This window comes from Ovis canadensis, chromosome 4 (assembly GCF_042477335.2).
Source record: "Ovis canadensis isolate MfBH-ARS-UI-01 breed Bighorn chromosome 4, ARS-UI_OviCan_v2, whole genome shotgun sequence".
Taxonomy (NCBI): Eukaryota; Metazoa; Chordata; class Mammalia; order Artiodactyla; family Bovidae; genus Ovis; species Ovis canadensis.
This window is the reverse complement of record NC_091248.1, coordinates 127030123-127043487: the sequence shown is the minus strand read 5'-3', so window position 1 is coordinate 127043487 and position 13365 is coordinate 127030123. Positions and strand designations below refer to the sequence as shown.

General features: G+C 47.5%; 3 non-coding genes across 3 annotated transcripts; all 3 read right to left on the bottom strand.

The window, feature by feature from the left end:
* Positions 1-821: 821 nt before the first annotated feature.
* Positions 822-893, bottom strand: TRNAC-GCA (transfer RNA cysteine (anticodon GCA)). The gene has a single exon. It is a non-coding gene; the product is annotated as a tRNA-Cys (tRNA).
* A 2513-nt stretch (positions 894-3406) lies between these two features.
* Positions 3407-3478, bottom strand: TRNAC-GCA (transfer RNA cysteine (anticodon GCA)). Its single transcript has one exon. It is a non-coding gene; the product is annotated as a tRNA-Cys (tRNA).
* Positions 3479-5676: 2198 nt separating this feature from the next.
* Positions 5677-5748, bottom strand: TRNAC-GCA (transfer RNA cysteine (anticodon GCA)). Its single transcript has one exon. It is a non-coding gene; the product is annotated as a tRNA-Cys (tRNA).
* Positions 5749-13365: the final 7617 nt, after the last annotated feature.

The following is a 13365-nucleotide window of genomic DNA, read 5'->3' as shown; positions in this document are numbered from 1 at the left end:
CTTTGTGCCTTTGTTGACCGCCTTTGTGCCAGTGCCAGAACCAGGGACCTCTTGATCTGCAGTCAAATGCTCTGCCCCTGAGCTATCCCCCAGGAACACCAGCACAGTCTAATAAACACCTTTCATCCATGTGGTGACACTAAACTCTGCAAAATTAAGTTATAGATCTCCTCCAGGACTGACTTTCTGGAAGCTGCCAGGCCTGGCTCCTAGTAAGATATCTTCCATCCAGTCTACAACTTTCCAGGCCTCAGTTGGTGTGTTGGGTCATCAACAAGGAGAAAGGGAGAGAAGTTGCCTGATGAACCCCCAACCCACTTCTGATTGCCTTGCTTTAGCCCAAGAGCTGCCAGAAGATCTCCATAACTGCCCACACACCCCTCCCTGGGCTCCCGACCCTTTGTTCCCATAGGTCTGACCCCACCCCCACCCCCGCTCTGCTGTGCCAAACTGTTTTGGATGAGGGTGGTAATTTAGGGTTACCATTTATTGTCTGTTCCTGGGAAGTCAGCTGTATCTACAACTTTCTAGCCTGCCCTAAAAACACCCATCAGTCTGTTTTGGGGGCCTTGCCTTCTCTTTGAGGATCCAACGGAGCTGGAGAAATGAGAAACACACAGAAGAAGAAAACGCAGATGCCACAAGGAAGCGGGATACCTGGAGGGTTGGTGCAGGAAGACACGGGAAGGGGTGTCCACCCAGGCTGCTCCTGTACTAGTGCTGACCTGAAGCTTCCTGTTTCAAGGAGGATCCAAACTGGTGGAGAAATGAAGGAAAATGGAACAAGTAACAGTCTCCATGAATGAAAAATCCAATAAGGCAGGGGGCACCTGGATTTGAACCAGGGACCTCTTGATCTGCAGTCAAATGCTCTACCCCTGAGCTATACCCCCTTACTTATTATAGGTGTCTAATAATTACCTTTCACCTTCATAGTCACACCCAGGACTCCTGTAACATACTGGAAGTTTCTATTGGTTTCTAGGAAGCTGGTAAGACCAGCAACTCATTCCTCTACAAGCTCAGCCCATAGAGGTCTCCCCTCAGGCCCTGGAGTGCCCCAACCCTACCGCTTCACATGCCTGCATCTCCCCCTTCTCCTCCAGGTGTGGTGACAGCAGCAGCCTGGGGAAGCATGGACATCTACTGCTGGAAGGGCCTTGAGAATTGGTCTTTCTCTTATTCTGCACTGCAAAACAGCGAGTTGAAGAGATCCTGCCAATCTCTAGGGAGATACTTGCAGTACTTACACCAGAAGGCGTCTCTTCAGCCTGTGTATCTGTGCATTAAACCTGGGGGTGCTGGTGGGGACGCTGGGGAGGTTGGTGAACTTCTTAGTCCCTAACGTGGATCTTTTTTATTTCCCTAAAGTTAGTGGTAACCTCATGTCTCTTAGGCAATATTTTATATAACTAAGCAACTTGCAGCTACAATGATATTACCGTTAGTTGCTCAGTTGTGTCTGACTCTTTGGGACCTCATGAACTGTAGCCCTCCAGGCTCCTCTGTCCGTGGGATTCTCCAGGGAAGAATACTGGAGTGGGCTGCCATGCCCTCCTCCAGGGGATCTTCATGACCCAGGGATCAAACCCAGGTCTCCTTCATTGCAGGTGGATTCTTTACCATCTGAGCCACAGGGAAGCCCACAATTATATTATTAGTGGTTATTATTATTCCCTCACTTTGGAAGAGAAAACCTGTCAGACAGTATGATTTTCGCTTTTAACTATTGTGCTGCAGTCCATGGGGTCGCAAAGAGTCGGACACAACTGAGCAACTGAACAACAAATTGTTGAAGAAATGGAAAGGAAGAGCAGAGTGAGAGGATCCGGAATTTCAAGTGGAATAAACAGGGCAGTAAAGTCTGTGATGTTCAAGCTGGTTTTAGAAAAGGCAGAGGAACCAGAGATCAAATTGCCAACATCCGCTGGATCATCGAAAAAGCAAGAACGTTCCAGAAAAACATCTATTTCTGCTTTATTGACTGTGCCAAAGCCTTTGACTATGTGGATCACAAGAAACTGTGGAAAATTCTGGAAGAGATGGGAATACCAGACAACCTGACCTGCCTCTTGAGAAACCTATATGCAGGTCAGGAAGCAACAGTTAGAACTGGACATGGAACAACAGACTGGTTCTAAATTGGAAAAGGAGTCTGTCAAGGCTGTTTATTGTCACCCTGCTTCTTTAATTTCTATGAAGAGTACATCATGAGAAACGCTGGGCTGGAAGAAGCACAAGCTGGAATCAAGATTGCTGGGAGAAATATCAATAATCTCAGATATGCAGATGACACCACCCTTATGGCAGAAAGGGAAGAGGAACTAAAAAGCCTCTTGATGAAAGTGAAAGAGGAGAGTGAAAAAGTTGGCTTCAAGCTCAACATTCAGAAAACAAAGATCATGGCATCTGGTCCCATCGCTTCATGGGAAATAGATGAGGAAACAGTGGAAACAGTGTCAGACTTTATTTTGAGGGGCTCCAAAATCACTGCAGATGGTGACTGCAGCCATGAAATTAAAAGACGCTTACTCCTTGGAAGAAAAGTTATGACCAACCTAGATAGCATGTTGAAAAGCAGAGACATTACTTTGCCAGCAAAGGTCCATCTAGTCAAGGCTGTGGTTTTTCCAGTGGTCATGTATGGATGTGAGAGTTGGACTATAAAGAAAGCGGAGCGCCGAAGAATTGATGCTTTTGAACTGTGGTGTTGAAGAAGACCCCTGAGAGTCCCTTGGACTGCAAGGAGATCCAACCAGTCCATTCTGAAGGAGATCAGCCTTGGGATTTCTTTGGAAGGAATGATGCTAAAGCTGAAACTCCAGTACTTTGGCCACCTCATGCGAAGAGTTGACTCATTGGAAAAGACTCTGATGCTGGGAGGGATTGGGGGCAGGAGGAGAAGGGGATGACAGAGGATGAGATGGCTAGATGGCATCACGGACTCGATGGACGTGAGTTTGAGTGAACTGCGGGAGTTGGTGATGGACAGGGAGGCCTGGTCTGCTGCGATTCATGGGGTCGCAAAGAGTCAGATACGACTGAGCGACTGAACTGACTGAAGTCTGTGAACTAGCTAGATGCGCCCCCATGTGGTCATGATGTGAGTTTATTGACCTGAAATAACAGGAAGATCCCCTGGAGGAGGGCATGGCAACCAAACTCCAGTATTCTTGCCTGGGGAATCCCGTGGACAGAGAAGCCTGGTGGGCTACAGTTCACAGGGTCACAAAAGTCAGACACGACTGAAGCAGCTTAGAGTGCATGCATGCAAGAGCTTCCTCGGGAGACAATTGGCCCGCCGTCTACAAGGTGCCACTGTGAATAACAGCATCCACTAGAACAGAATGGAAACCACTGCCTTTCCCAGCTTTCCTCCAATATTCCATAAAAAGTCCAGAGCAGTAGGGGGCACCCGGATTTGAACCGGGGACCTCTTGATCTGCAGTCAAATGCTCTACCCCTGAGCTATACCCCCTTACTTATTATGGGTGTCTAATAACCACCTTTCATGCTTCTCCAGTGGCTCAGCAGTAAGGAATCCACCTGCAAGGCAGGGGACGCGGGTTTGATCACTGGGTTGGGAAGATCCCCTGAAGGAGAGCATGGCAACCCGCTCCAGTATTCTTGCCTAGAGAATCCCATGGACAGAGGAGCCTGGCAGGCTACAGTCCATGGGGTCACACGACTGAAGCGACTTATCACGCACACAACTACCTTTCACCTTCATGGTCACACCCAGGACTCCTGTAACGCACTAGAAGTTTCTACTTATTTCTGGAGAGCTGGTAAGACCAGCAACCTATTCCTAAACAAACTCAAAACTGAAGCAGTCACCTAGATCATCTTCCTGAGAAAACATGTTGGAGCCCACTCACCGACCCCCGCCCCACGGGCCCTGTGAGTCTTTGCTGCTCGGACCGAAAGCCGACACCCACAGTACATTTCCAGGGTCCCTGTTCAAGGCAGGTGACTGAGGTTCCGGTGGAAATGTAGCCCAGGGTGCAGCACTGGATCGCAGGACTGAAAGTGGATTGCAGCCCCTGCTGTGTAGCCACCAGTCACCGTCCACATGCTCCCTTAACACTGCCCATCACTGCCACCACTGCCCTTTCTTTAGTCTCTGCTCTGTGCAGACCCTGCTGAAGCAGCTCGGGGTGGAGCGACCGGAGATCCGAGAGCCTCCTGTAAGCACCTCACTGTGCTTGGTTACAGGGGGAGCATAGGAGAGGCATCAAAGACCCCAGTTCCCCCCAACGGTGGTGCGTGTGCGTGGTGAAGGGGTGATGAACCCACAGGAAAGGTGACGTCTGCAAGGCTCTAAGATAAATGTTAATGGGCATGGGGGTCCAGTCAGCCCTGGAGAAGTTCACCTGGGGCTGCAAGAAGCTAGAGAGGCTTTCTTTTAGGTCGGACCTAAACTATCCGACCTCTCCTCCATCCTATGGAGACTCATTCCATGGGACCAGAGGCTAAAAAAGGCATTTTTTTCAGTCACAGAAAACTAACTGAAAGGGAGTTGTTGGAAGGTGGAGAGACCAAATCACATCCTCTGAACCGAGAAGGAATTTTAACAATGAAAAAAGAAGCAGACAACTCCATAAAGTACAAATACAAAAGTTTATTGTGGATGACCTTCACAGGCAGGACCTGGAGGATAACGATCCAGCATCCTTCATAGTGGTCCCTGCGCTGCTGATGGGGTACCCAGGGAATTACAGGGGCCAAAGCTAAAGGCAATCCAACCACTACGGGAGGAAGACGTCCACACCGACAGGAACCAGGGTTTTGTCCTCCCCCGTGGGGGTCTCATGACCAGTAACCACTGGATCAGCAAAAGGCACTCTTCCATAGTTTATCTCAGATGGAGGCAAGGGTAAAAGCTGATGGAGAATTTATCTGTCTTGGACACATTCCTTATAAGTGAGCTAAAGGAGGGGAGGGGATAAGACTGCTGGCCTGAGATGGAGCTGAGAAAATGGGGTCCCTGTGGTTCAACGCCCAGCCCCTTCCCTTGTTATAATTGTAATCTCAGCAGCGCCTTTCTTTCTACTTTCCGTCAGCCCATGAGGACACCTCCACTGTGATTCCCTCTCCTTCCCCTGAGCCTGGACCCCCTTCACCTGGAGGCCCTGAAGCTTCTCCCCACCCTTCAATTCATATGCTTCAATCCATGTCCTTCAATCCAAGTCCTCTAAAGCGACTGCCATTCTCCAAGAAGGGCTTTCAGGATGATCCAGTATAGGAGCTGCTAAATGTGGCCCCAGGGGGGGGAAAAAAAAATCATCTCATGTTTCTGTGATGTGAGTGGATGAAAGGAAGTTTCAGGACGGAACTGAAAGGAAGTTTCAGAAAGGAACATCAGTGGATGTTTTACTGCTGAAAACAGCCAAACAAAACCCGAATCTCTGGAGACAGGCCCAGGGAGGATGTATGTGTTTATATGTTTCCGGGTAGTTCTAGTGCTCAGATGAGCCTGGAGTCCCCATGGTCTAGGATAGAATCATCTTGCTGGTTCTGGGACTTTCCATTGCCCCACCCCAGGAGCTGAGCTTGACAGCTTCCTTTCTACTTTACCAATTCCTTTGCCACCACCTCCTTTACCACCTGTTGCACACCTCAATCTGCCCACCTGAAGGTGTAATTTGGTGTAGGTACTAAAACAAGACTTACTTGAGGGGGCACCTGGATTTGAACCAGGGACCTCTTGATCTGCAGTCAAATGCTCTACCCCTGAGCTATACCCCCTTGCTTATAAGTGGTAGCTAATAAATGCTTTCTCACCTGTGTTGAAATGCCCACACCCACTGTGCACTGAAATTTCTACTGATTCTCAGATAGTTCTGAAGATATGGAAATTTTGCCTTACAGAAAAGTCGCACTTTTTGGCTCTCCTCTTCCCCATAGATCTCCCTCCCAATTTTAGCCCCCAGAAACTTCTGCTCACAATCTTGCAGTCTCATTTTTCTTGGTACCACCATGAAGGCACCAGCTAGAAAAATAACTGCTAAGCGCTGGGCCTCCTTTGCCTTCCTCCCTTTCCTCAGTAGCTCCATCTACCAACTTACCCCCAGCTCGATTTTCATCTTCCCAACCTTCACCCCAGTCCTGAGGGGTGGACTTGGGGGCTCTGTTGCCCATCTCAGCCTTTCCCCTCTTCTTTCCTCTCATCGCAGCTACGTCTTGACTTTTGGCAGGATCTTGACTGTTCTTTGATCCTCCAACTCCCTCTTCTGGACTTTCACTTCAGGATAAATTGTGTAAGGCTCTATAATTCCCTTGTTCAATAATACTTAGGGTGATTTTGCTTCTCGGATGAATACTGACTGACACATCTCATTGGGTCTTTTTTTTTTCACTTTTTCATTTGTGCGTAAAATGTACAGAAAATGCATAAATCCTAGGCATTCCACTTTATGAATAATAATAATAAATACACCCGTGTAATCTCACATCCAGATCAAGAAATAGAACATGACTCGGGGAGAACGGTAATGAGATGTAAGGGCTAGAGTAGAGAATTGGTCCTTCCTGAGTGTACACTTTTGGAGAAGGCGATGGCACCCCACTCCAGTACTCTTGCCTGGAAAATCCCATGGACGAAGCCTGGTAGGCTGCAGTCTGTGGGGTCACTGAGAGTCTGGCACGACTGAGCGACTTCACTTTCACTTTTCACTTTCATGCATTGGAGAAGGAAATGGCAACCTACTCCAGTATTCTTGCCTGGAGAATCCCAGGGACAGAGGAGCCTAATGGGCTGCCGTCTGTGGGGTCGCACAGAGATGGACACAACTGAAGCGACTTAGCAGCAGCAGCAGAGTGTACACTTTTATATAGCCTCAAATTTGAATCATTTTAATGTTTTATTACATTTCCAAAAAAACAACTAAATTATGGAAAGACTAACCTGAAAATATAAACAAAACCCAGAAACCCAATGGTATGTCCCACTGATAATTTGACCACAAAGAAGAAAGTACATTCAGTGGTATATATACTAAGGGGAAAAAGATACTGAACTTTACTTAGAAGTAAAGTTGTTTTACTTTACTTGATGTGAGAGTTGGACTATAAAGAAAGCTGAGTGCTGAAGAATGAATGCTTTTGACTGTAGTGTTGGAGAAGACTCTAGAGAGTCCCTTGGACTGCAAGGAGATCCAACCAGCCCATCCTAAAGGAAATCAGTCTGAATATTCATTGGAAGGATGCTGAGGCTGAAACTCCAATACTTTGGCCACCTGATGCGAAGAACTGACTTATTGGAAAAGACGCTGATGCTGGAAAGATTGAAGGCAGGAGGAGAAGAGGACGACAGAGGATGAGATGGTTGGATGGCATCACTGACTTGATGGACACAGTTTGAGCAAGTTTCGGAAGTTGGTGATGGACAGGGAAGCCTGGCGTGCTGCAGTCTGTGGGGTCACAAAGAGTCGGACACGACTGAGTGACTGAACTGAAAATTGTTTGGTACAACTTACAAAACCTATGTTTTTGAGCAAATGAATAAATTTTTGATATTTGGGGGAACCAGGGTTCTAATCCTGAGACAGGAGATATAAATATGGAATGGAGACAGGCAAGGAAGAACTGCGGAGCTGGACTGGAATTGTCAGTAGCTATGCGAATACATGCCCACAGTACACACATACGCTTCTTAACTCTGCTCTCTGAAGAGCACTAGAAACATCTCCGTTGCAGTGAGCGCTCCTCATGCCCATATTGTAGTTATTAAATACCATTAAAAAGAGCCAGAAACTTGGAGACATGGCTGATTCCAGGGCTGGACAAAAATCCTAAAAGGTGAACTATGGAACATTTTGTGCTAGGAAGTAGGAAAGTGCCCCAAAACTTATGGGGACACGTCAAGAGAGCACAGGGCCAGCTTGAAGAGGCTCACCACTAGCTAAATCTGGGACAAGTTGAGCATCAAAACAAATAAAGGAATGTGTTATAGCTCACTGGGGCTTTCCAGCTGTTGCTAGTGGTAAAGAACCTGTCTGCCAGTGCAGGAGACATAAGAGATGTGGGTTTGAACCCTGGGTCGGGAAGATCCCCTGAGGAGGGCATGGTGACCCACTCCAGTATTCTTGCCTGGAGAATCCCATGGACAGAAGAGCCTGGCAGGCAAGGGTCCACAGGGTTGCAAAGCGTCGGACACAACTGTAGCAACTTAGCACACACGCACAAACATTGTAACTCATTACAGAATCCATAAATCCATGTTACTAAGGTTTTTAAAATTTTTTAGGTAGAGAAAAGAAAGCTTTACAAAAGTCTTTACCAACAAGTCAATTAATAAAGGTAAAAAGAAGGACTGAAATATAAAATCATCAATTTATGACTGTCATTGTAAAAACTTAGATAAGAATCATTAACGGATGCTTAATTTGTTAGATGAAAAGTATCAGGGAACAGGATACAGAAAAATCTGCCAAACACCACTTCAATTCATTATCCAAATTCAACTTCATCAATAATGTAACAAACTAACATCATTTCCCTTTTTTCTAATTTTTAAATTTTTTTTTCATCATTTTCTTTTGACGTGAGGCACAGAAGACATAATATCACTTGTGTGGTCATTTTGCTAAGATACTGAACTTTAAATAATGAGGGGACTTCCTTGCTGGTCCAGTAGTTAAGAATCCACCGGCCAATGCAGGGAACACAGGTTCATCCCTGGTCCGGGAAGATCCCACACGCCTTGGAGCAACTAAGCCAACACTCCATGTCTACTGAGCTTGCGCGCATAAAACCCATGCTCTGCAACAAGAGAAGCCACTGCAATGGGAAGCCGTGCACCACCATGGAGAGTAGCCCCCACTGGCCGCACCTAGAGAAACCCTGTGCCCAGCAACGGAGACCCAGTGCAGCCAAAAATAAATTAAAATTTTTTAAGTCCATCCAAGTATGACTGGAGGTGTAACACACAAATTTTACATCTGTTCTATGTTTATCGGCATTCGTTTCAAAGTATTTTCTAATTTCTGTGAGTTCTTGAGAAGAGTGTCATAATCCACCATTCCTCATGCTTCAGACTTTCTGATCCCTGTCTGGAATGTCCCTTGCCCCCCACCCTTTGTCTGCTTAGCAAATTCCTACTGACCCTGTGTGCTCTAAGAAACCGCCCTGCGCTCGCAGGAAGGACCTAGCACACCTCCTGAGCGAGGCGGGATGTTGTCTCCCCGTCCCTCGTGGAGCTTCAGCCTGAGCAGTGTCAGTGGAGCAAACCGCCTTGTGTGCTTATTTTTGGGAACAATCATCGTTTCAGATATTCTCTTTTATCCAGACGAATCCATGAATTGGCCCAGGTTTTTCTGCTTCGAGGGTCCAAATTACATTACCCAGACGATCTCTTGGCACCAGAAAGTGACATAAAAATTCTTTGTTATACTGAAAACCTGGGAGTTTTGTTTACAAAATGTGGTCACCTTGATTATATACTCTCCAGGCTGACGACCTGCAGGTACGCAGTATGGGCTTGTTGACTAAGTGCTACTGAGTAAGTTTTGTCCCTTGCCAAGCTAGAAAGGACTCGGTGTCCCTATAAAATACTCCTAATTTCATCTGACTAGCCTTTGATGTGACTGGCTTCACCTTCAAAGCCAGAGGCGGCATTATTCTCATTACAAGGTCATCAAAAATGGCTGACTCAAGGGCCAGCCTTATAAAACTTCAACGTCTTTTGTAAATATGAGTCATAATCTGAGTAATATTGTTTCTCTTATAATTAATGATGTCATTGCTGGGGTAGGCCATGATCTGCACAGTAAGTGTTCGTGAATGTACATGGTAAGAAATGTTTGGGTTTGTTTTTTTTCTTAACTGAAACACCATTCCCAAAATCTGCGGGGAATTTAGTTATGGGGAAATTCAATAACCTTAGTCATTCTTTATCGGAGAAGGCAATGGCACCCCACTCCAGTACTCTTGCCTGGAAAATCCCATGGACAGAGGAGCCTGGTAGGCTGCAGTCCAGGGGGTCACGAAGAGTCGGACACAACTGAGCAAATTCCCTTTCACTTTTCACTTTCATGCAGTGGAGAAGGAAATGGCAACCCACTCCAGCGTTCTTGCCTGGAGAATCCCAGGGATGGGGGAGCCTGGTGGGCTGCCGTCTATGGGGTCTCGCAGAGTCAGACACGACTGAAGCGACTCAGCAGCAGCAGCAGCAGCAGCAGTCATTCTTTAAAATAAACTTAAAAACAAACTCTGATGCTGGTATGAAAATATGTCTGGATTTTTCCACATGTGGGGTTTGCTTAAAGTAAGGCCCACGTAAGGGTTGTCCTTAGTGGCTCAGTGGTAAAGAATACACGTGCGAGACGCAGGAGATGAGGGTTTGATCCCTGGGTTGGAAGGATCCCCTGGAGGAGGGCATGGCAACCCACTCCAGGATTCTTGCCTGGAGAATCCCATGCACAGAGGAGCCTGATGGCTGCAGTCCATGACATCTCAAAAGAGTTGGATACACCTGAGCACACACGCAAGGCCCACTGAAACTCTCGCTGTTCGTCTCACCTTTACTGGCTCAAGGTGACCTCACTTCTGCTCAGGGGCTGATCCAGGCCTAGAGGCTTTGCCTCTGCTGAGGGAGCCTGGAATCCCCTGGGGTTCAATTCTTCATTCTTGAGGCTCATAGCTCTGATCCCAGGGAAGCCGCAGGAGCCCTGGGACGAGTCAGTGTCTAAGCTGTTGTCAGGCACTGACATCCTCAGTGTAGGCAAGCTGACACCTGCGTATCGAAATAACTGAGGCCATTGAAAGTTCTAGAAAGCATGAGGGGCAATCATGGATGCCAGGGCACTGAAGCATCCCTACACATCTGCCGCATGCCCATCTGGCCCCTGGCTCTCTAAAGCCACACCAGGAATTCCCTCCAGGTTGGCTGAGGGTGACTCCATCTCGGGGGAAACTGAGCCTCCCTGGAGCTGTGCTGCGCAGACTGAGGCAAGGGGGGAGTCCCAGAGTGAAAGTGGGGAGGAGCGAGGGAGGCCACGGGAAGCCTCGAATCACCAACCTTCTTCAGTGGTTCATATGGCAAACAATGTTTAAAAATTCAAATAATCATAGGAGCGTTACAGAGCGATAACAAGATTTACCAGTTCAGCTCAGTCGCTCAGTCGTGTCCAGCTCTTTGCGACCCCATGGACTGCAACATGCCAGGCCTCCCTATCCATCACCAATTCCCAGAGCCTACTCAAATTCATGTCCCTTGCGTCGGTGATGCCATCCAACCATCTCATCCTCTGTCATCCTTTCCCAGCATCAGGGTATTTTCCAGTGAGTCAGTTCTTCACATCAGGTGGCCAAACGATTAGAGCTTCCACTTCAGCATCAGTCCTTCCAATGAATATTCAGGACTGATTTCCTTTAGGATGGACTGGTTGGATCTCCTCGTAGTCCCAGGGGCTCTGAAGAGTCTTCTCCAACACCACAGTTCAAGAACATCAATTCTTGAGCACTTGACTTTCTTTATAGTCCAACTCTCACATCCGTACATGACTACTGGAAAAAACATAGCCTTAACCTTTGTTGGCAAAGTAATGTCTCTGCTTTTTAACGTGCCATCTGGGCTGGATCGTTAAAGCATGGCCACTCAATACAACTTCCGGTTTGCTAAGAGTTTTTCAGGCAGTGCTCAGACCATAGGACACACACAGGCTTGTCTGGCCTTGAGCACCACGGTGTCAAACATTTGTGAAGTGCTGGTCTCCAGTCTATTCATCCCCTTGTATCCCACTCCTGCTTCGTTTGGTCAGAACTCACCTCACCTCACGCTTGGACTCTTGCAGTAGCAGCCGCCTGACCAATGTTACATCCCTCTCAACCCCTCCTGCCCATCACCTTCAGGGACATCTCTGTGTCAGCACCGTGACTGGCTTATTCCCTGCTTGACCTTTGTTATCTAACCCAGGGCCCCCCACCCCCAGAATAAAGTCTGTAAAGCTTGTTATAATACGACTCAGTCCATTTTCCTTTGTGACTCAAAGTCCTAACTGATCACGTTCCTTCTCTGAAACGGGCTTTGTACCCTCTGGCCCCCCTTCTTTCTATGCTGTTCCCCAGCTCACATCTCTGCTACCATCCTCTGGTCTGGGATGCTCTCTGATTATTAACATCCTTCAAGATCCAGTTCAAACATTATCTACTTTACAAGGTTGACTCTGAAGAAAAAAGAAAAATCTGTATATTTAGTATATGTGTGTGCCCACGCATGCACACATGCACACACACATACACTTTCCTACCAGTTGTGTGCAAGGCTGTCTGCCCATCTTGGGGAATACAAAGAGGAGCAAGTCACTGTCCTTGCCCAGAGATGTACCCAGTGCAAAGGGCCAGAGTAGATGAGGACTGACACCGGACGAGGCTCACAAACTCTATAGGCTTTTCATGCCCACAACTCTCTTTGGAGGAAGGTAATCCCTGGTAGATCTCTCTACATAAAGCTGCTGGCTATTTTGCCAAGTACAAAATGTTAGCCCAGCAGTGCTCTTCTGCCCTCCAACCAGCTTTGAGGGCCTTGGCTTGGGGCACCACCTATTAGATGAAAGAACCAACCCGATCAGATCTTCTCTCCTGGGAAGAATTCACACAGATGGTCACTGAAGGCCAGGCTGCATCTACCCCCGTGCTGTTCTCCTCCTCCACAAGGCAGGTGATGGGTCCCATCATAGAAGCACCATCACCATGGAGGTAACACCTCTGTTTCCTTGAGAATGAAGAAGCCCCTTCTCCAAGGTAATCTGGGAGGTGATTGACACATGGTGTCATGAGAACATAAGTGTTAAGTCACTTCAGTTGTGTCCAGCTCTTGCACTCTGTGGACTGTAGTCTGCCAGGTTCCTCTATCCATGGGATTCTCCAGGCAGGAGTACTGGAGTGGATTGCCCTGCCTCCTCCAGGGGATCTTCCCAACCCAGGGACCAAATCTGAGTCTCTTCTGTCTCCTGCACTGGTAGGCGGTTCTTTACCCATAATGCCACCTTGGAAGCCCAAGCTAGTACATGAGTCACCACCAGACAGGCCACAGTGAGAGGAGCGGACCCAGTAGTGTTCAGCTGGGTCCAGTGTCAAAGCAGATGAGTGCAAAAGAAAGGCCAGACCCAGGAAGGTTTGCAGAATAGCCTGATGTAATCTGGGTCTACATGTGAGCAAGGAGAGCCCCAGAGAGGCTGGCAGATGGGCCCAAGTAAATAATAGAACCAGTAAATAATAGAACTTTCACATCCTAGAACCTGAGTTCTCCCCACAGTAACCCCATTGCACAAGGCCCAACATAGACAAGACTTGGCTAGGTTCTGACAGCCTTTTTTTTAAAATCAAGGACTTTTCTGTGAAGCTAAGGAAGCTTCAGACAGC